The sequence below is a fragment of the Thunnus maccoyii genome, chromosome 8 (assembly GCF_910596095.1).
Source record: "Thunnus maccoyii chromosome 8, fThuMac1.1, whole genome shotgun sequence".
NCBI lineage: Eukaryota > Metazoa > Chordata > Actinopteri > Scombriformes > Scombridae > Thunnus > Thunnus maccoyii.
The window spans coordinates 10,188,645-10,212,397 of record NC_056540.1 but is presented as its reverse complement, the minus strand read 5'-3'; the positions used below and the strand labels follow the sequence as shown (position 1 = coordinate 10,212,397).

The 23,753-nt window shown below is 40.5% G+C and overlaps 1 long non-coding RNA gene across 1 annotated transcript in view; it reads left to right on the top strand.

Annotated features, from left to right (window-relative positions):
• Positions 1 to 774: 774 nt before the first annotated feature.
• Positions 775 to 23,753, top strand: part of LOC121902529 — a 54,406-nt gene continuing 31,427 nt past the window's right edge. The window contains exons 1-2 of the long non-coding RNA XR_006097576.1: positions 775 to 1,172; positions 21,645 to 21,759. This is a non-coding gene — a long non-coding RNA (uncharacterized LOC121902529). The remainder of the gene's footprint in view (positions 1,173 to 21,644; positions 21,760 to 23,753) is intronic.

Below are 23,753 nucleotides of genomic sequence, written 5' to 3'. Positions count from 1 at the left end.
AAGGTGTTTTCAAATAAGCAGGCGTTATTATCATACCTCCATTGGGAAATATGCATTTACAGCTTGGAGAGTGAGAGGCAATAGGGTAACTGTTAACAATGTTTTCCCTAGTTATGGTGCATAATTGCATGCTTCTGTTATTGCACCTTTCTACTGCTGCTAATACAGAGAAAGCCCATTAGACAGTGTGCTAATGTGAACAGTAGCCTGCAGTGCAGTGGGTGTTTAAAAAGAGATGCATGAGGACCACTGTAATGAGCAGTAGGCCGTGGAAGGAGGGTACTACACCCAAAGCAGGCATGCTCAAACTCTGAAAAATACCATCAGAGTCAACTTCTCCTGTTAGGCTGTATATGCTGCTTATTTGGAATGATGGAATGCATGTAAGTTATCATATAACACAGACATCACAGCATGATAAAGCACTGCGTTTACTTTTAAACTTGCAGTCCACGAAATATATATTTTAAAATAATGAGTCTGTGTGATTTCCACTTAAGGAAATATAAGGATCTGAGCATAATTTAAAAAAATTCTAATAGTTTAATTGTTTTCACTATATCTGATCTCTTCCTGTCATCTTGTAAGGATGCAGCTGCATCCAGAAGTCCACAGTGGATTAGTTTCCACATGCGCTGATAATGACCATTGACTTGGCCTGGCCGTGAACGCGCGCTCCGCGAAGTCACGGTCATTCCTCTAGACTGTGTGTGAATGGTCGCTCCCTGGGTGCCGCTGCACGCAGCCTTTACTGATCCGGCCGTCGCTCGCGTTCAGAGCATGCCCGCCTGACCGCCGTTTCTCCGCTCTGAAGATAATCAACGGAAGACGTGCCGTGTGCGCACAGCTGCGTTCGTCCGGTTTTTGGTCCATCTTGTGCAGTCAGCGTTGTTCCCCTGTAACGAGCATCAGCGCGGAATGGATTGCTCCGTTTCATTCCCGATTTGGTGAGATGTTGCACTGGATGCTTATAGCCTACCCTTTACATCAGCTCACCCCTGTGCGTTCATCTCACTCTGTATGCAGTAGCGCCTTGTCAGCGTAGACAGGGCAAAGAAAAGTATGCAATAAACAAGTGTCAAGTCGCTTCGGGCTGTTCGATTGGAGGGAAGGAAAAGTTGAAGTTGAAGACGGAGGATTATGCAGTGAGTGCCGCGCATTGCTGGAATCAGGTACGTGATGTTTTAAAATATATAGCTTTTCCTGTGGAAACGATGCTTTCGCGCCACTGTTGTTTACACACCAGCATCTGTGACCACAAACAGTGTGTGCGCAATCAGTTCTTGTGTCAAGTAGAACGGGGAGGGCAGCGCAGAGCGATGACATTGAAGTGCCTTTTATCGGAATAACATTTGTGGTCTTAATGCGAGCCTGCTCTTGACCGGCGTTGGTCACACAGGGCTTCGTTCGAGTGTCTGCAGTGTCGTTTATGTATCATCTGTCCATCTACCTGGTTTGTAGTCCCTAGGCAGGGATGACCTTAGGCTACGTGAATCGCTATGGAGTTTGTGGTTTAAGAGACTGCATAGAGCACATCTGCACGCACATCCTCTTGATATCTCTAAAAAAAAAATCACACATGTCCCGAGTGTGAGGAGCTTCTCTGTCTTCAGAGGTCCATGGCGGAATGTGAGACCTGATTGGAAGAGCAGGGGCTCTACCTTTAATTCCTGTCCGATTCGTTTATGGCTACCGCAGCGCAGCATCTTCCTCTCAACGCTCACTTGATGCGTGAGAAAGTGAGTTTGTCCTTTGAAAAAAAAAAAAGAAAGGTGCTTCCACTTCATCATGACAAAGATGGAGTTACTGGCGTGCTTTAATTGGCCGCTTGACCTGTCATTACCGCTCTCCTCTCCTCAGGATGGCCACTACTCTGCGTCTCTGCGGTGCATCTGACCGGCCACAGCTGCTTATTTCAGCCTCTCCTCATTAACAGTTAATCTGTTCAAAAGCATCAATTGCTGCAACGCTCTTTGTATCTTCTACAACATTTGTATCCTTTCATATTTCACCCATGCTTACATGCTGCCATGTATTGGATTAGAAATGCATTATGCTTTGTGGAGATCAAAATCAAAGGTTCAGACAGCCTAGGCGCTTGTGTGTTGTGCTGAATTTTAATATTTTTCTTCTGCTGCCATGCTCTGTGTTTTTGGTGACACAGAGAGGCTGAAAGCCACAGTCCAGCTGGCCTCCCTCAAGCTGCAGTGAGGACCATAACGCTGCAGGACGCAGCTCACTCATGAATGAATATTCATTGAGCATGAGCAAACTCTTCGTTAAAGATTCGATGCAATATGTGGTGCGTGGAGTTTAAGGTTGCATTAGAATACAGTGTCTGAAAAACTTTTGGAGTCAGTTGTGTATCAAGTAGGGTGTCAAGGGATAAGGCCCACACACCAGCTGTAGATCCCAGAGCCTGGCAGTCATCAGCACCTCATGACACGAAAACACACACAGATGCCATGCAGATCTTGATGATGAGGCACCCTGCTGAGATTCACACTTCATTCTAACTGGTACAGTTTCTCTCTGTGGCCCTTCTATCTCCTCCTCCACCTTTAGTTCACTTCAAGCCTGCCTGTGTCTGTGTGATCTCTCACGCTCTTTGATCTCTCTCCCGCTTTCCATCCCTCCATCTTGAGCTTTTGATAGTGGCATATAAATCAAAAAGAAAGCAAAGCCCTCAGATTGCTGTGCGATCATTACTGACACACATTTAAATATATGGAAATAAGTGCATATTGTGTGCCTTTGCTATGTCTGTTTTACTCATGGGCAAGTACAACCACCATGTCCCTTCAGTCTTTAACCTGCCAGGCGTAATCATTATGACCAGTGTGTTGTAGCTGTGTGTCTGTACATACGTGTAGTGAGACTCAGTCTTAAGTGCTGCTAATAAGAGCTCACACTGGACAGCAGCAGGTCATGTCAACCACAATCTCCAGACAAGCCCTCAGGGTGTCCCATTTGGCACGGGTATACACACACATACACACATACACATATACACACACACACATATAAACAAGCCTGAGAGGTTTAGTCTTGACACAAGAGTCTGAGCACTAGGGGTTCTGAGTCCATGTCCTTGGTGGACCTTCACAACTATTCAACAAGATTAACTGTCTGCTGTTACCATGGAAATACACTGTAGATTGACTTTTACACACGCAAACCTTCGTGTGAACGCAGGATATTCGTTAATTCACATGTGAATATGATCAGAGAGTGAATCTCTCTCTGTTTAATCTGTCTCTTTCCCCACTCTCACTTCCTCTATGTGGGTTACGTATTTATACATACATTTTACTGCAACACCTGTGAGGCCTGGAAAGAGGAGCATCAATCTTCATTAGACTGAAATGAGGCTGGCCCTGTTGAATAAATGACTATCATTGAGCATGTGTGTGTGTGTGTGTGTGTGTGTTTGGTTGTGTGTATGCGTGTGCACGTGTGCTTGTGTTGAGCCCTGTAGCCTGCTCTGACCCAGCTGACAGATGACTGCAGTGATTTCCAGGGTTCAGCAGATTAGGGGATTAAAGACTGAAGGCTTCACACAATAACCCTAATGCATGTGCACATCGGCGAACGTGCACGCCGACACACACGCGCATCAAATAAACACACACTCCTGGGGCCGTGGGGCTGTTCAGAGGTCAGTGATATCCAGTACCACCCCTCTACTCTGTGTGTTGTCCTGTGTTGTGCAGATAGGGCCGTCCACGTTCACACAGGCAAACAGATGGAAAAGAGCATTAGAAAACCTCATGGGTCCAATTTCACTAATGCCATTTTCACACTATAGGCGCAACCCATATTGGTTCTGAGAGCCCGGTTAATACATTTTGTCCTTCCCAACCAATTCTGAACCCACTCAGTGTTAGATAATAAACCGACATAGTGGGCTGAATGTTTCCGACTAGGCCGGTGCGATTTTGTTCCTGATTTAAAGCCAAAAGTCCCTTTCAAATACAAAATAGGCTCCATTGTGTTCATTGTTTAAAATTCTGTCAATGATAACTACATTGCAGCGTGTTAACTGATGTCATAACAAAAAGCTGCTCATTTGTCTCTCAGATGTAATTACCTGAGAGGCAGTATAAAGTGTCCCTTATTTGTATATGATTTCACATTTCACTGTTTTGGTTTTGGAAACAGCCGTTTGCTGAATGGTGTTCAGGTTTTTCCTTCACCTGGACATTTTAACGAGGTGTGAAATGCTAAGCACTGTTGCCCCTGGCAGCAAAACCACATAAATATTAGCAAGTTTGAAAATACCTTAAATCTATTACATTTACTGTTGGGACTTAAGTTAGATTTTGTGTTACATGTTGCAATAAAAAATCAAACATGGCAATAAAAATAACAGCCACAGCTCTGTCTCACAAAGCTGGCTATCATGACATCGCTAAATTTAAATATGACATGTAAACAACTAAGCCTCTATTATTTTGTGAAAAGAAATGAGACAAGCAAATCACATTGACTTATTTCATATATCTGCTTAGCTTGAATGAAAGTAAAATATCTAGAATAATCATTAGTTACTCTTCAGCAACTATAGATGGATCCAATGTTGATCCAGTGTTTTTGTGTTTGTTTGAGCTCAGAGATACTTGAATTTCAATGTAGATGTAATACCTCTCTACCAGAAGTAAAGGCAGCGATGCCATACATACAAGTTTAAATTTAGATATCAGATGTCTCACACTGACCAGCCAACACCTCCTGAGGTGAAATGGGAAAAGGCACAAGTTCTTTGTAAGCGGTGCTCAGCCGTTTTTTATCTGGCCTTAATTAAGTCATTTATTGTCATTTCATGTCCATGACAATAAAACTAGAGATGCAAATTGTAAGTTTACAGTATTCTTGCATAGAAAGCTGTCAAATGATAAAAATGATAATTTGTTTATTTCTCACTGAAATGTGTTTTGACTGCAGGAAAATGATAATGACAAATTTATCCATTTCATACAGACTTCTGTGCCTGAACACTCAAATACCCAACATAAATTCAAACAAAGCAAAAATTAAGACACAAAATTGAACAAAAGTCAACTTAAAATCAGAGTTACATTTTTAACTATACAAATGCTCACAGATTGTCAATGTTCACAATGAGACCAGTTATTAACCAGCAACTTGTGCCCATGAAGCAATCAGCAATGACTTTCTGCTTTCTTATGGCAAGTGAAGCCATCATGGAAAGTTTGGAGTTAGCATTTATTTCCAGAAACATCTTCAACCAAACATAATGCAAATTTTGCCCAGAATAAGGCAACAAGTGAATTCATGTTTCTCATTCAGCAGAGAAATGGAACTGGGAGTTACTGGGTTACTGAGTTACCGTTCGTTGTCATTCAGTCGTCTCTTTTTTCCCCTCGCTCACTCATTGACTACTTTCATGGGTTACTTATCCACTGAGTATTTGCAAATACCTGGAAGATGTCGGGTTACTGTCCCGCCCACAACTCAACAAAATATGATTGGCTAAGACAATTGTCAGAATCAAATTCATGCCCACATTGACTTGAATTATACAGGCGTTCTTTACAGCTACTGAAGGTCCTGGCAGGGGGAAGTCGCTGATTCACCCAGATACCATCAGAAGAAAGATTGTGATTGGTCCATTTCCCGTTCTGTAATATTAACCCACTGTTTGTGACAAGACATGTTAATTCAAGTTTATAACCTATGATCTAGAAATTATTACTATTATTTCAGTGAATCTAAATAATTTTTAAAAATATATTAATTAGGAGAACAAAAATTCTTTCAATATTTTTTCTTAGGCCTTTACTGAACACCTTGAAGGCCCAGAGAGTTCTCCTCTTTCCCTAGCAGATCTACACACCTGCAGTGTAAACCCTCCATTGTTCTTTTTGTTGTTATTGTTGTTTTTAAGCCCTTTCCACAAGCAGGTCTTGAATGGCTCAGAGGTTAACGGAGGTGAGGGCATGGATGCTATTTTATCAGCTAAAATCATTTTTGAAATACAGCAAACACTGTTGTTGTATGGTACATTACACCCTAGCACCTTATCATTTGAGACAGAACAGGATAGGTGGTAATGGAAGCAGAAAGAACCTCTTGTCACCACTGATTAACTAAGAACATTGACCTTTAGAAAGAGGAGAGGTAGGTGATGGTCTTCGTGACAGAATATGGAGAGGATATTGTTTATACTGTTGCTGTAATTGTCAGGATGTGAGAAGTAAAAAGAAAATACTAAGCTTGGTGGCATAGCTCTATTACAGGCTGTTCTAGCCGTCCTACCCTCTCAGCTATTTCACAAGCTCATGGCTTTTTTTGAGCCAGACATACAATCAGCTCAGTGTCATAAATCCACATCCAGATAGGAAAAAAACACTTGGTTTCATTCCTGTTACTATATATCCTATGGCCTAGTTTGGCCTCCGATAGTAGCTTTTAGGGTGGCATGAGATATCACTGTGTCAGAAAGGCTTTGATGAGAATGGACCAACTGAGTTTTCCCCCTCATTTCTATTGCGTGGTGGACTACTTACTGTCCCCCTCCACATTTCCTGCTCTAGCTGTCCAGCCCTCAATTTGATCCATTCATGCTTCATTGTCCTCTCTGTTTCACATTTCAACATTTCAACTTTCAACATTAATTGTGCTCCTTCAGGGAGCTTGCCAAGGCATATGTAGGAATAGCATTCTGCGGTTTTTTAACAGGCTAAAATTACAAAGACTTGCTGATGAAGGAGCAAATTACATTAATTGCTGTAATGGATTAATTGGTGGTTAGATGTTAGATGAAAGAAATGGTTGATGGCATATCCCATTGCTTTCTTGAGAGATGTTTTAAGGCTTTGGGGTTTGAAAGTTAAAGTCTGGTTAAATTTCACATGTGACAGTAATACCTCTGTACTAACTGTAAATTAGATGAAGTCCTCTCTAATAATCTTACATGACCTGTGTCTTAACTTGCCCCATCAAATCTAACCAAACAACTGTAGTCATAATTCTGCTGTATCGCGTTTCATCACAAGTATAATGCATTAATGATTAAAAATAAAATTCTTCTTTTGCCAGACAATTTTGTGCCATCTATCTTGTGGGTTTGGATGAGAAAGGAAAATCAGTTGTGTACAGAGGTTGGCATGGTTATTCTGCAGCAGCCTGGAGTCAGTTTTTCATTATTTAATTAAAGTAGAGGTGCAGTGGATCATAGTGTGTAATGCACTACCACAAAAAAACAAAGCCCATATCTCTTTATTGGAACAATGATGCTCAAAATGGCTGCCAAAACACATATTAGAAGAAGTGAAATTGCCCACAGAGACCCAAACTCAATGTGGAAACAATTATTGATGCTGTAGTTGAAGAGAGAACATTTGAATACATAGCAGTTCTTGGAACCAGCATCTATCTAACATTACATATTGGCTTCAGCTTTCAGATTTACTACAATTGAATATTGTTAATGTTGAGTTTGGTTGTCTATGATTTTTCTAAAAAAGAAATCTGAAGGCCATCTGTACTCCATCACACTCCTTCTGACCTTCATCTTTTTTTAAAGGGGTTTTGTGTAGCTAAGACCACAGTGCTCACTGTTGTTCAATGTGTGTCCGCATGTGTGTGGCGTATGACACCCAGCATTAGCTGTGCTTTAGAAAAAGTGACGCTTGTAGAGAGCAGCCTTCATTTTGGATTACCATGCCCATGGATCCTGTGGGTTTTTGTGTTGGAAGCGATGGCAGAGTGGGATGATATTTACTACATCTGTCTGACAGCTGACCGACTGGTTTTAACTCATCCTCCTCACATGCTCATGGCGCTTTGTTGTGAGCATCCTGGTTGAATTCGAGTAAAGTCTGTAACTCATGTGCCTGCTTGCACTCAGGGATCATGGCTAATACCAGTCTTTGAGCATATACCAGTCTGTATAAGACCACTAGTGGATGATTTAGCAGAGGTTTTCCACACCAGGAAACAAAGACAAATGACAGCCCAATGAGTGATGTGTTTGTGTAGTTATGTGCAGTGTTCATGTTGATGTCTTAGCAAAGGAGAGCACTGTCAATCATCTGTCACTTCAAATGGCACCTACTATATATATAAAAACGGGTTAAATGCTAACCCCGTTGTAATTTTTGTCTCATTGAAGATGAACCTAACTCAAGCGAAATGCCTGTTGAGCCTTGCCAGACCACGATGAATCAAACAGAATTTCTTGGCGGGCCTTGCAAAGCTAATTTTTACACAAAGTAACCAAGGAAAGCCTTCATCTGTTGGCCCTGGTGTAGAAAGACAGGCTTTTTCAAACTATTTCCCATTAGTATGGAGAAGCAGGTATTCTCCCCTACAAATTACAAATTCTCCCACTACTTCCTCCTGTCTCCTTTTTGAGAAATGCAGTGCAAAGTGGACTTGTCCCCTGCTGCCCTTAAGGGGAAGGTGTGGCCGGTTGAGTCATGCTGAAAGAGACTGCCCAGTCATTGCTGGGACATACATATCCATTTCAGTCCTGATCCTTTTGCTCCTTCGGACAGGAAATGTAGTTACAGCAATCAAGGATGATACTTAAGCATGCTTTGCAGCAGTGAACTTGCTTAATAGCCTTGGACTTTTGCATTTCTAAGTACACTTCATCTGAGGGCTATGCAGGTTACTCAAGTGTCTGCTGTAACCCCGACTAGCTGAGGACATATCTGCTAAGGGGCTTGTCCTTATTAGCAAATATGCATCCAGGCACACACATGCACGCAAACTCGCAATTCCAGTAACTGTGGCTTTGCCATTTACTGTACACTAACTCCCTTACTCTTGATTTGTGGGATCATTCAATTCCATGCCTTTCGCAGCCAATGAAATAACCACAAACTCTCTGTGGCAGCCGATGAATTCTGGAAATTTAGTGTGCTTTCCATCCCTCTACTGCTTATCCTCTCCCTCCTTCTCTCTGTCTCTCTTTTTAAGCAGACATGCCTAGTTACAGTCTAAAATGGCCTTGTGAAGGAGGACGGGAGTTAAGATGGCATCCCCAGAGACTTTTCAGAGAAGTAATTTAATAAACTGTGATATTTTCCAACTCCACAAGGGAAAGGGAATAGGCTCAGAAAAGTAATATAACTCAGCTGTTGAATTTTTAATATTAAGGAATCAATTTCCTGCACTTGAACATAACCAAGGAAGGCTTTTTTTCCTCACATGGGTCGCAAGATGCACAGTACAGCATTGACTTCCGGCTAGCTTCCTGCTCTCACTGATATCATAGTGGGAAGGCGTAAAGGTTTGATCAAAACATTTGTTCAAGAGCGTCTCTTGGCTCCCATTTGCCCTTGAACATTTGAGTAGCAGCTGGAATGGCTGTCCTAAGCACAGTCACTGCTGAGAAAGTGGAATATTAACTACCTTACAAGAATGGATTCATGTCCTTGTTCATGAATAATAGAACTATGAGGACAAAAAACACAATCTAAACTCCGAGATTTGAGAGTGTTAGGTATGTATATTCATGTGTGCAGAGACATTTTGGTGCTGCTTTCATGCAGACTTCAAAATGTGATCTCACCTCTTTCTATGCCTGTTTTGGGCAGACTCTGGAAATGTGACATGGCTCTACAGTTTCTGGCAAGCGTCCTTTAAAGGGATGCACCCATACAGTGTCTGGCTGTTAGGTTCATATTGATTTCTAAATTATATCTATAGCCAAACAAAGACAACCAATCGACCATGTTCAGATGTTAGAAGGAGGGTTCTATTGAGATAATATTTCACTTTCAGGTAGGGCTTGACATAGTTCAAATCACTCTCACAATATTATTAAAGATATTTTCCATTTTCCAATATTGAGATTTATCACAATAAGGCAGGTATATGCAAATTCGTAATTATAAATGCAGAGCTTATTTTCAAAGCAATGATCCAGCATTGCTATTAAGCTAAAGCTTCAATAACTGATTTTGTTTTTAGTTACAGTTTGTGAAGAATCATTAATTTGGATGACAGAAATGTATATATGGTATGATCATACTATCAATATATGATTTAGCTTAAAGCTAAACTATAGCACTGAATTATTGCTGAGTGTTACTTCCAGGCCAAATGAAATGGTTTTACAACCTGGTATTTTACAAATTATATTCATGTTGGACAATTTCACTTTGAACACTTTACATCAATGCCAACCTTCAGTGCCATTGCATGTGTGTGTCCTTTATGTAGCAAGGGAGAATGTAAGGGCGTGGAGGTCGTGGTGGTGGTTGGGTGTGTAGTGCCAAGTGTCTTAGTTGCTAAACCATGACCATACCATAACCACTAATTGTTTGCCATAATCACAATCTATTCCTAATCTTAACCATCTCAAGGCACAGGTCAATATTGTAGAAATAAGTTATCTAAAAATGTTGGCATTAAAGGTTAAAAAGTTAAGTTTTGTCACTGAAAATAACCAGATTTTTGTAGACCTACAACTTACACCTGCAATCCTGTCCTTGTTTACCGTCAAATTATGATTTACAGAAACACTCCCATTCATTTTTTTATTGTAATTCTCTCAATAATTTTGACCTTAACAGACTTCCATACATTTGATTGATCATTAGTTTGGCACTGGTATTTGATAATTAGCTCTGTTTCGTGCCTTTCACACTTCTGTCAAGGCTGTTGGCTGGTTTGTTTACTGCAGATATGCAATGACACTCCTTTTACCCTGACTCCACCGCTACGTGTGGCAGTGAGAGAGAGAGAGAGAGAGAGAGAGAGAGAGAGAGAAAGAGAGAGAGAGAGAGAGGGGTCAGGTGATGATTTATGACCGCGATGCTGCATTCCAGCACAGGATGATTAATCTCTTCTGGGAACACTTCGCGAGTACAAGTTTAACCTACCTCGGCCTTGCACACGCATGCACGTACACACACACACACACACACACACACACACACATTCACAATACTGTGCACACAAAAACACAAACACACACATGCGTAACCACACGCGCGCTCTGCATGCCTGACAAGCAGGACATAAACGCAGGGGCAGAGTGCATGTAGGTGCTTTTGTATGCAATTCATGTGCAGCAGCCCCCCCACCACCCCACCCCATGCATACACACAACTCCACCCCACGTACACCCATCCCCTCTTTTAGTCTCTGCCTCCCTTGTTCATCCTCTCTTTTTCTCTCTTCTCACTGACCTCGGTGGTGCAATGTCTTACATTCACCCCTCTCCTCTTTCGCCTCGTCCATTCATCACAAAGAGTCACAGATGCTCACACTCACACACAGAGAAAGAAAGGGAGGGAGAGAAAGAATGAGAGAGCCTCCGTATAAGACCATTTGGCACCAGTACCAGTGAGCATAAGGCTGTAGGATTAGTGCTGCTAGGTGCTAAAAGCTTCTTAATATCAATCAATCAATCAATCAATCAAGTTTATTTGTCACATGTAATCATAGAAGGTATAATCACAGTTAAATGTGAGGGGGGCAGGGGGGGAGGGGGTACAGCTGTGTGTGTCTGTGTGTGCAGAAGTGTGCGTATACAGGTGCTGTGCGCAGGTATAAATACTCTTCGGCAGTCCTGGGCCGGCACATTGAGAGGATAAGTGTAAATACCACAGGCTGCATCTGAAGCTCCATTACTTGAGCACACTTCAACAAATCATTCCACAGTTGTACTCATTGAAACACAGAGGGTGGTTGAACACATCTTTATTGTAATGAAGTCATTTATTGTAATGGAGAGCATTTACAGTCAACTGTAGCTTAGATTCCTACGCTTTTGTCATTACGGCTTCCTGTCTCTTTTTCTAGCCTGCTCTCTCTCTCTCTGCCTCAGTATCTCTCTGTCTCTCTCCGTCTCTAGTGACCAGCTTTAGCCTGTGAATACAGTGACCTTCCCTCTCTCCTGAGAGCTGTATGTTTTGTTTTTTTGTTTTTTGGGGGGGGTTTCGTGGGAATAGAATTTGCAATCATTGCAATTTTTTTTTCTCGTTTTCTTTTTTTAGAAACATGCTTTTGTGCAATTAGAGGAAGCCTAATTTCCTCTTGCATATACACTAGGATTCATCAGGGGGAAATGTACAAACAAGAAGCAAAAAATTCCACCAAATAACAAAATGATTGTTAACATAACATTTAAAGAAGATAGGATATTTTTAAAGATTCACCCCTTTCGGATAGGATTAACATTACAGGGAGAGGTAGGAAATGAAGTATTCACCGTGCTGCTTGGTAATTTAACTAACTTGTTCCGGATAGCATTTTAACTATGGAGGAATTACAGAGTAGAATAGACAGGACAACATCAAAAGCCTCCCCAGGGGGTACAGGAGAGTCGTGGCAAAGATACTGTGTGAGGTGAATTTCAGGCATAGCTCCTTCTCGAAGTCAAATCTTAACATACAGACATGAAACGTATATTGTATATTCCAGCGTGACTCACACTTCCCAAGGGTATCATTATATCTGATGTACATCACAAATAAACGTCTGTGAATCCACTGAGAAATCATAGAAAAAAAGACACTTCAGAACTTGCCTGAGAAAGATCACATTTAAAATTTATTCAGTATCAAAGCAATAAAATGATGGTTGTCCGTACATCAATGGGTACATTGCAAACAGGAACTGCTAATAGCTGGTTTCAGTATACTTTTAATAGTATCAGTTTAAACAAATATAAGCTAAAAACTGGACTCAAAGAGAATACCAGTGCCTACGCTTAGCTGACATTACAACAGCCCCTCTTTGTGAGCTTTTATGTGGTCTTGCTCTGCTGATTGTATTTATTTATTTCTGTGGTTATTTTGGTTCCTAAACAGGCCTATATGTTGGTGTTAGTATGTTTTCAGCTATCAGATTAGCAAAAATGTGTGTTGTAGAAGAACAAACAGCTCTTAAGCAGTGGAAAAATAAATCCGTCCCATCTGAATGGGGCTTTAGTCACATTTGTTGTTTATATATCAAAGATGTGCACTACAGCTTCAAACCCATTATATGCTTTACAAGGTATCTTCTGAGTGATTTGGCTGTCACAAAATATCTTGCCAAGTTCCTTTGAATTGTTTATGAAATGCTGGCCCAGTATAAGCATTTTGGTGTTGTATGTACGTATCATGAAACATACAATATAAGCCACAGAAAGCCAATATTACATCGCATCCATCAAGACCATTGTTCTTTATATTTATTATAATAAAAATCCTAGACTGAAATGTATTAATGACAATTAACAACAGACTTATTCACAATGAATGCATGATGCTAAATCATACAGTATAAAGTCCTTAGTGCCAGCTCCTCCCAGATAAACAAATTTTAAGCCGATCCTCCCGAACGCCACACACATAACATTCACATAATGGAGTGACCTATTTAAATTCCAGCTCCATACATCTATTACTACTGCTAACTTCCATTATATAGCCAGCAGCTGCTATTAGATTGCAACCTATTTCATTAACTAATGGTTATCCTTATCATTATTTCTACAATACACCAGGCGTTTAAACATACTTTTAATCATCCCTACTATAATGTCACGTGTGCACAGATAGTGCTGGACATGTTACGCCATGGCTCCATTCACACTATTCCCACAGGGGACTTGCTTTTGCTCTGCCCCAATATGAGATGGTTTTCTGATTGGATAGGACAGTGGCTTCAAATGGAGCCACTACAGGGGGGGTCAATACGATTTGTCATAGTAGTGAAGAATGAAAAAAGAAATCTGATTGAACTGTGTAATTAGCATATGTGCAGTGAACGGACGGTAAAAGAAAAGTCAATAAGTCAAGTCGAACATACATATTCACACATGCTTGCATGCATATACCTTCATTTCTCTCATGTTAATCTTTTATTTAGCACCTGCTCAGTTCATAATATAGGCGGTGTCCATTATCAAATGTAAGGACCGGGGAGAGCAAAAGAGTACTGTATGAGAGAGAGGGGAGTAATGTAATCCTTTGTGAAAGTGCCATCATATCACCCAGCCCCACTCAATCTCCTCACCAGCAGCAGAATAGATGAATGTCCTGAATGATTCTAATCTCATCACACACATACACACATGTATACACACACAAGTATACACAGACAAGGACTTGTCTATTTGATGTTTACAAAGAGATGATGAATAGTAATAACACGAGTGGATGTTGTGATGTTATTGTGTATGAATATGCCCTCTGAGATGTTTGTGTGTGTGCATGTGTGTGGGGGGGTTTGCATGTGAGTCGCATGTGTGTGTGTGTGTGTGAGTGAGTGTGTAGGAGTTATATTTGTATCTTCTGGTCAGAACATCCGTGCTTAAAGTTAATTCCTCAGCTTCTAATTGTGACCAGGTGTCTTCTCGCCTTAAGATTTCTATTTGTTTGTGTAGGTGTCGAGTCGTGATGGGGCTCCCGGTGTGATGTGACGCCGTGGATAATAAGAGCATGTCACATCAGTGTGTGCGTGTTTGTGTCTGTGTGTGTATGTGTATTCAGGCAGAGTGCATGATTAGTCTAGACAATAGACTTCTTCTAGTCCACTCCACTGTCTTCTTTACGCCACAGTCGTTTCACATCGATTTCAAAATATGTCTGTTCTTAAGGAGGAAGGCCTGATAAGGACTGAGGATGGTTTTGGGGACGATGTGTTTGATTCGTACTGTTAAGTTATCTTAGTCTTTCAAGTTTGAATTGTTCCTTTTCATGCTTGTGTTTGATGTTCACATTGAGGATGTGGGATTTACCTTTGTTTTATTCAAGAGTTATTCACGGCCACTTTTACATGAGACACCATGATAATTTTATTAATTTCCTCCTAAGATGACAAAATTTATCAAGGACTGAATGAATTTGCAATTTATTCCCAGGGACACCAATTGGATTACATATATTGATTGACTACTATAATCATTTTAAATTGATGCAGCACAGTTACCATATTCCACAGATTTTCTTTAAAAATCAGAGATACAGAATGCTGACACACAAAATGCTATATATGTAACTGAAACCGTTTTAAGAGTAAATATACTGATAACTTAATTGGTCAAAAACTGACTGATCAAGCAGTCTGTGACAGCGGTTGGAAATTAAATGATGTTATTTTATTATATATATTATTATATATGTTAATTAATTGATTATGTTATTTGGGTTGAGCATATATGTTGCAGCTAAATTAGGATTAGGCCTGCTGCTACCTGCAAGACTGGAGTAGAAAGCTTTTTTTCTTTTCTTTCAGAATTATTCTGGATTACTTTACACTGATTAATGTGACACCTCCAATGTTTTGCAGTCCTCCATTTTGAATTTTTTTTATAACTCCAAACACAATCAGCTGCATGAAGTCACATGTCAGAGATCAACACATTTAAAGAGAAAAACTTATTTGCAGCCAGAAATGATTGGTTTGTGAATTTCTTTGCATGTTTTCCAACAAATGTGAATGATGTTCAAAGTGAATCTCCAAAGGTTTATGACAGTGTGACCACCCCTTAACACTACAATCACCATGTTTACTAGCGCTTGCTGCTGATTTGAGCCAAAGAGAATGCACCTTTTGGTAAAATTACAGTATGTATTCCATCATTGACCATCATGCATCTGTTGCAAAGCTAAACCCTGATTATGATAACAAAAACATTGTGTCAGAACGGTCAAAATAAGGAAAAAGATTGCATTAAATTAGCTCTGACTGAGTCGTACCCTTCCAGTGTGGTGACAGCCACACACGACTCTGTGATTAGACTTTAAATAGGACGTTTCCCTTAAACTGAAATTACTGTAAATATCATCTGGTGTAAAGCCAGCATAAGATATGTGAAAAGGCTTAAGTGCAATTTTGGTATAAGAGTTAGGCCTTTGCCTCTAACTACTCAGACTACATCTTAGTGTAAATACTCACATTCTGTGCTATTTTCATGGATTTAGTTTCATGGATTTTCATGGATTTAGTTTCTGAAGGCGCACCAACAAAATCACTTAAACTGCTTTCATGTTTATTATGTCTGCCTGTATTTCATTTTTTTCTCAACATGGATTTCATAACCCAAAAAGGAGCTAAATGCAGTGAGAGTCTGAGGCAGAATGGGAATACATTTGTTAAATCAGACGTACAGGTGCATGGCTGGTGGGATCATGTGGATTCATAGACAAAGATTATACACTCCATCAAACATCTCAGGCCATTGTATCCTCTCTTTCCTTTCTACACACCTGAATTCAGAACAATTTGTTCTTACCAATATCCAGCCTCTCTCCACATCCAGAAGTATATATATCATCTTTGTTTTCCTCAGATTTCCCCAAATCATATGTGGCATTTTATAATTGTAGTGTGTGTGTAGCTGTAATAAATATTATGATATGGAAATCTGAAAGTGTCAGTGACAGAAAACATCAATATTTGTATTTACAAGACAAGATTTTACCTCACATGATTGAAATGAGCACTTATGTAAGAGATTAATCCCTACATCAAAGCATTCCTGTAAAATTTGTATCTAGGAGTTGAACCAATAATATATTGTACCACAAAGTATGTAAACATTGTGATAAGGATTTGTGGAGCACATCCAGGTGCTGTCAGTTACAGTAGACGATGTTAACAACAGTTAACATCAACCAAAACTTCAAACTTCAATTCTGACAAAATGTTGTTTTTTATTTCCTGTCAGGCATAAATCTGTGACTGAGGTTTTTGTAGACACAGTTTTAAATCCAGTGCTGTGGATATACAGCACATCTGCACATTTTCATTATTATGAACACCATTTTTCTCCTGAGTTTTCATTATTGAATCTGCCTGTATACTGACTAGACACTTCAATATTTTTGGCACAATAGCAGCCTGCCAGGATGAAAGCAAAGCCATCAGTTCATTTGAGTCATATTTACTTGGGGATTGAAGAAATTTAAAATTAAGAAAATGTATGTATAAACAGAGAGCAAGGCACCGTCAGTGTTTTGGTGGATGTTCAACTGATGAGTTTAACTCTGTCTTTTGACCTGTGTTGCCTCACACCTCCGTTCTGTCGCATCGGTAAATTCCATCTTCAATAAATCGCACACTATAAAACATGAATACTAAACAATAACCATAAAAAGAAGGAAGAATCAGCAAAAAAACAATTTGACTGCATTCAAGACATGTTTTTGTTCCACAGCAAGGATTACGGTGGGGCTTTTAAACTGTTAGAATCCTGCTGATTTTTAATATCTTGTGTGATCTATTTGTGTCATAAGCTGCTAATAGCTAGAAGGAATCAGCGGAACACAGCAGGGGTGGTGCTCGCATAATGGATTGGTTATTTTATTTTTCTCCCCCAAAAAGAGATAGGATTGGGAATTTGTCTATCCCTCCCTCCTATATTCATCACTTTTGTCTCAGTTCTGTTTAACCAGAAAACATAGGTTTCTGTGGAATAATAGTGCTATAAAAACTCCCCCCGTACAGTTGTTTAGAGGCATGTGCTGGGCTGGCACTACCCAACACAAGCCAAGCCAGAACATAAAGTATATGATGAGGGCACAAATCCAGTGTAGATGGAATTTCATGAGCCTGTATTGACCAACGGCAAGTGGATATCACACTGGGTGAGCTGAACTTGAGGAACAGTGGGCGAGAGTGATTTTGAGAGCAGTGAAACTGTATTCTCCATTTCACAGTCACAGCACTGGCACAGTTGTGATAACAATGTGCCCTAAACCTGACTTATGTTCTTATTTATTTGGTCTGACCCACAGTTGCCTGACTATTATTCTGAGAAAAAGTAATTGCTAACAATGTACGCTCACACATCCCTTCTCTGCTCTGGCTCGTCTTCCGCGCAGTAAAGCAGAGCTGCAGCTGATATGCATAATCACACTTTTTGAGACGGGTGACAGAGAGCTATTTTCAAAACCTCTTCCTGACAACAATTTTGGAAGTTTTCAGGACAATCAGCCTGCTAATTTTGTATTAATTAGCGACTGACTCTGAAAAGACAAAACAAGTTAATGGCTGTTTTTGGAGGGGGAAACAGGGGTGAAAAACGGGTTTTCGCTGCACAAAGGAAAGAAAGACACAAGAAGGAAAGAGGAAACTGGCACATAACTGATCCATGAATTTACATCATTGTTGATCATCTATAGGGACCAAACAATTCTCCATAGCAAATACTAAAATCTATAATGTTGGGCGATGTTGCATAAATGTTTTAGAATCACGGTGCTTGTTATGGGCTAGACTGAGCCTCAGTGGACCAATTTAGCCGGCCTTATAATGGCATCTCTAATGCTCTAGTCTACATGAAAATAAACAAGTCTGTAAAAAGGAATATTAAATGCACTGTATTATTGCTTATTCCCAAAGAAACAAATTGATCTTTTTATGACATTCAATCTATAAAACAAGGCGGCAGCTATTTTACAGCAGTTATCATAAACAAACTGGTGAGCTGGGTTTTATTACCTTACATTTCAGCCTTGTGGATAGAATTTTTAAACTCATCTGATTGGCTACACCTGGTCTGCATGTCTGCGTGAGTGTATGCAGGTACAGTAGATATGTGTCTGCTTGTGTTGCATGTGGGAGATTTTGCGTGTGTGTGATCTCTGCCTTAGCTGTGAAATATGGCTGATTCCCTGATCCTGCAGGTTGAGGAGGGCTTTGGCTCTGTGCTGCTGACCCATCTGGACTGTTTGCCGGGTTTCATCCTCATCCCTGGACTACAGTTGGAGCATTGAAAGCTCATCTATGCAGCCTTGACTCAGTTCAGACCTACGGCATTACAGCTGTCACAAAATTTGAATGGTCATTGACCCAGTGTACCTTTGAAGATTTCGTGTGGCTCAATGTGTGAGTGTGCGTCTGTAATCCTGTGGCAGATGTGGTTCTCAACTCACTGGTAGCAGCACACACACACAGATATACAGAATACAGACAGATAATTCAAATTATTTTTTCATATTTTCCTATGCTACGGTAACGTTGATCCTTTTCAATCTGTTGTTAGTGACTTTAGCTCCCATCCAAATATCGTATCTCCTCTGTTTTTCTGCCCATCTTATCCCAGAGCTCAAGCTGGATGTGACCTCCTACACACACTATGAGAGCCAAAGAGGATCAGCGCTCAGATTCACTCAGATTACCACCTTCTTTGTCGCTCTCTCTCTCTCTCCCTCTCTGTCTCCCTCCCTTTTTTTTCTATCCTGTCCACGTAGCGATGAATGGCTACTCCATCCAGAAGTTACATTTGGACAAGAACAAATAGCACAACAGGCACACACGCAGACAGACACCGCTGCAGGGCTGGGTAACATTTGAGGGGCAGGATAATGTCAGCTGACTGAGGCCTTGGTGGCTCCCAGTCATCCATGGCTGCCAACTTCACTAACGTCAGCTCCGCTCTCAGTAATAGGACAAAGGCAGCCTGTTTTTTGCTGCAGCTTTTATTAGGGCAGTTCATCTGTGCGTGTGTGTGTGTGTGTGAGTGAAGCAGAGAGAGACAAAAAGACAGAAAGGGAAGAGGAGGAGCATAGTGAGCATTAATGGGACTTAGTGTCTTTTTTTTGTGACCAGTGAGTATAGCAGGACAGTAGGACAAGGCCTCAAAAATGACAGCAACCTAGTGCTGTCCTGACTCCCCTGTGCTTTTTTTTCTCTTCCATGTGTTCATTTTCTTTATTTACACCTTGTTCGTATGCTTGTTGTCACCTCTACGATGTTCCTGTGTTTCAGGCCAAATGCTGCAAATATCTCTCTTTTCTATCCTCCAGGTATTCCTGCTGTCACTGCAGACCTCTCTCCTTTAACATCATCCTCCCACCATCCCACGCACATATGCACACATACATTCACACTTATCTCGAAACAGCCCGTTTTCACTGAACAAAAATATATTGAGATTTGAATACAATCACAAATGTTTACATCGGAATTTGATGTTTTGTTTGATCTGCTGGTTGGGACATGCTGCATCGGAGAAAACTTGTGGTAGACACATGTACAGATGTAAAAATTGCACTGAATTCACTTGGCCATTGTTACTTAACTCCCAGTCATCCTCCCACACACAGCAGCAGCAGGGCAGACAGCCTCTTGACACAGTTCCATTTAGCCCACACTCGTGCCGGAGGATTCAGCTAATAACTCACATAGACTCATAGAGCCATGGCATGGAACAATTACTTTCAAGAAGAATCATAGGAATCAGGGGAAATGAGAGAAAGCGTAACCTTGAGAGAGTATACTGTAGGATTTTTTTTAATATCAGCCAAAACCCCTGTACTGAGAGTGATGTAGCATAAAAAAAAAAAAATTTGGAAAAAAAGAAAAAAAAAAATCATCAGAGTTTGTTAATGAATCTCTGAACTGAAGTTGTATTACAGCACTCACTCATCACTATTCAAGGCCTCTCTCTCACTCTCTGCAGGCCAGAGAAACAGGCTGGAAAGAAAGCAGGAAAAAAAAAAAAAACACTCCCAATGTGTCAGATATCGAACAGCTCTCCCAATAGAACAAAATTACCTGAAGCAACTGGGGACATTTAAGAAAACACACAACCCATCTATATTTCCCATTAAACACATAATTTGCTTATAGTGGTTATACAACACAACAAGACAGTGCCTATTGATCGTAAAATTAGCCCTACAGCTACAGGCGAGGTCCCTCTGCTCAATGGATATTAGACTGATGGAACAGATATTTGGTAATGAATGACGAGAAAACACAAAGAGATTACATGGCGTCTTGTGCATGTGGGTTTCATTACTGTCCACTGTTTTTCTTCTACATTCCAAAGACATGCCAATTAGTTGAAGTGGATGCTTAAATTCCCCATAGATTTGAATTTAAATGTGTTTGTCTGTTGCTATGGTCCGCAGTGGGGTGCAAGTTAATCGAAAAATGTAATCACCAAAAGTCAATTACTCATTACTCATTGAAAAAGTAACTACATAACTTTATTAATTAGTCATCAGCAAACATAATCTGTTATGTTAACTGTCGCGCCACTTTTGGTACTCAGCACAGCTCTGTCAAAGGTGTGTTTAAACAAAAATTAAACAAGCCTATACACCATCAACAGCTAAGGCTAGCTATTTACCCCAGTGACCGCAGCTCTCCAGAAGCCCCGTCGACACAGTGAAGCCAAAGAGTTCACACATCTTCTGGACAAAACAGATGATTTCCCAATGTAGACTTACCACCGGCTCCTTGCGTTCCCAGTTTATGATGGATATATCTAGGTACTGTTCCCCAGTGACTTTTCAAAGTGTGCAGCATAATAATTAATGTTTCTAGCATTTGCATTATTATTAGATCAGAGTGCACAAAGTGAGAAAAAACAACTGTCAAGCAACAGATTGTGATAGAGTGACGTACTGTTTCTGCACTCATCATTTATTTCATGGTGTGTATGCCTTTGGATAACCTGCCAAATTTGGACAATGCAATTTCACATACATGTACTGTAGAGATATTTCCAGCGCTACAGCTAGCTTTAAATTCAGACGGGAAGATCATCAATATTAAATATCAAACCTTCAAGGAATTGTTTTTTCCAGAATTATGTCAGTATAATAGTTTATAGAATACATTTTTCATTTTTCTTGACCGAACACTTATGTTCATGCTGATATTAGATTAATGTTATCAATATTTCTATTGTTGTTGTTTTCTCTGGCCTCTCACAGAATCCAGGCACGTTTTCTGGAGTATGTCGAAAGGCTTCCTGGGAAATATAGAAAATCACTAACTGAAGCAGAAGTAGATGAAGGATGGTTGACAGAAAGTGGATACAACAGAAAGGTAAATTACACCGTTTAATCACAAAATAACTTGAATGCTTAGACATCAGACTGATAAAAGTAGATGAGGATAGAATTTCTCTAATAATGTATTATCTACTTAGCTGTTTTTAGAGATTTTGTCAGTTTTATTTAGTCTGTTAAGCGCTCTGACTCACACACTCAACTGTGTTGCAGTATTGGATTTAACTTGCTCTGCTACTCCAACTAAGGCCATTGTTTTTCTCTTCTCTGACAGTGCTATGCATGGTTCATGGATAAACATACATTTATTTTTCACAGTATAAACAAAGTATGAGCAAAGTTCATGCTGTATTTGGGAGCTGCATTAGCTATTTTGCTTCTAGGTTAGCAAGCTAAACCACACGATATATAAGGCCAGCTCTTTTGCTCACATTTGGATCACAGATAGTTCTTTTAATATATGTGAGAATGTCAGTCTCAAATGTCATATTAAGTGTAGGAGGCTTCTGCAAATATGTGTTATCTATGAATTATGGGAAACACATTCACAGAAGGATGGAAACTGGGAAAAAAATGTTTATATTCCCACCAGTGTAATGAGTGAACTAAATATAAATGGAACAGATGTGCTGGTCAGATCTTACTGTAGGTGTCTGATTTGTGGAAGATGTTAAAGACTGTTTCAAGTAACATATTTTAATAGGGCGTGTGTGTGTGTGTGTGTGTGTGTGTGTGTGTGTGTGTGTGCGTGCGCTCACGTGTGCGTGCATGTGTGCGTGTTTCTTCGGGGGCGAGTTTCTTCCGCGGTTGTCTGTGGTTGAGTGGATAGAGCTCATTTGAGAAGACGCGATTTGAGGAGCGATCAGGGAATTCCTCCAACATCATGCTCCTATAAATCATCTCTTTAATCAGCCTGAAACTCCCTCTCAGCACACAGCTGACAAACACATACACAGGCACACGACGTTACAATGCAAGAAAAAAAAAAAAAAGAAGAAGCAGAAGCCTGCTGCAGGCTGACAGAGCGTGACAGCGTCACATAGCGAGGTAAACGACGAGCAAACCAAAGATAAAGGTGGAGTGACTGAATGAAGGGAAAGTAAGGCAGGCAGAGTAGAAGAGACATAGTTCACCCAGGTTGGCAGAGTCGGTGCCGAGCTGAGCAGTGCCAGGCTGGTAATTGGATCGGAGAGTCTTTGGGGAGGAGTATAGACACTAGGGGAGAGATGAGGAGACTAGATTGCTAAAATCCCTGTCTCCTGAGCCTATCAGCCAAGAGAAGCGATCTATGGACAATATTACATATTCATTTAGTTGACAGAATTCAACATAGAGCCTAAACAAGGCCCAAACCTAATCATCATCCAAGCATTAACCCAGATCCTCTTGTGTCAAAAGAGCTTTTTTTCTATTTAAATATATAAGGATTTTGCTGCAAGGCATTTTAATCTGATATACATAGAAATGAAATGTCTGCACACTAGCAGAATCTACTGTATATTAATAACATCACTCTTGCTGATGTTCAGCCTGAATGAAAGAGACAGAGGGAGATAGAAAGAGATAGAGTTGTCCGATAGTTGTATTACAGTAATACCTTGGTTTAATGGATGTCTGGTTTGGAATAAGGCTGTACTCAGTCCAATTGAGATTGTGTTGCGTTGGAGGGATGAGGTGCGCCCCCTCATAAATCCTCTCCTAGATGAGATTGGGGTTCAGAAAGAGGGAATGAGTAAGAAAGACAGAATGATGCTCACAAATCCAGCTGAGGATTTTGATGTTGTGACGGAGTGTGTTTGTATGTGTGGGGAGGGTGAGTCCCACATATGGGCTCTGTTAATCCTTCAGTCAGGCCTGGTGTTGTCGATGTGGCACACACACTTACCCGTACACACACACACACACACACACACACACACACACACACACACAGGAAGAAGAGCTAATGTTTCTCAGACGCAGCCCTTTGGAGAACGATATTATTTGTTCTCTCGTGCTCGTCTATCTAGCTCGATTACTCACTCTTTTTTT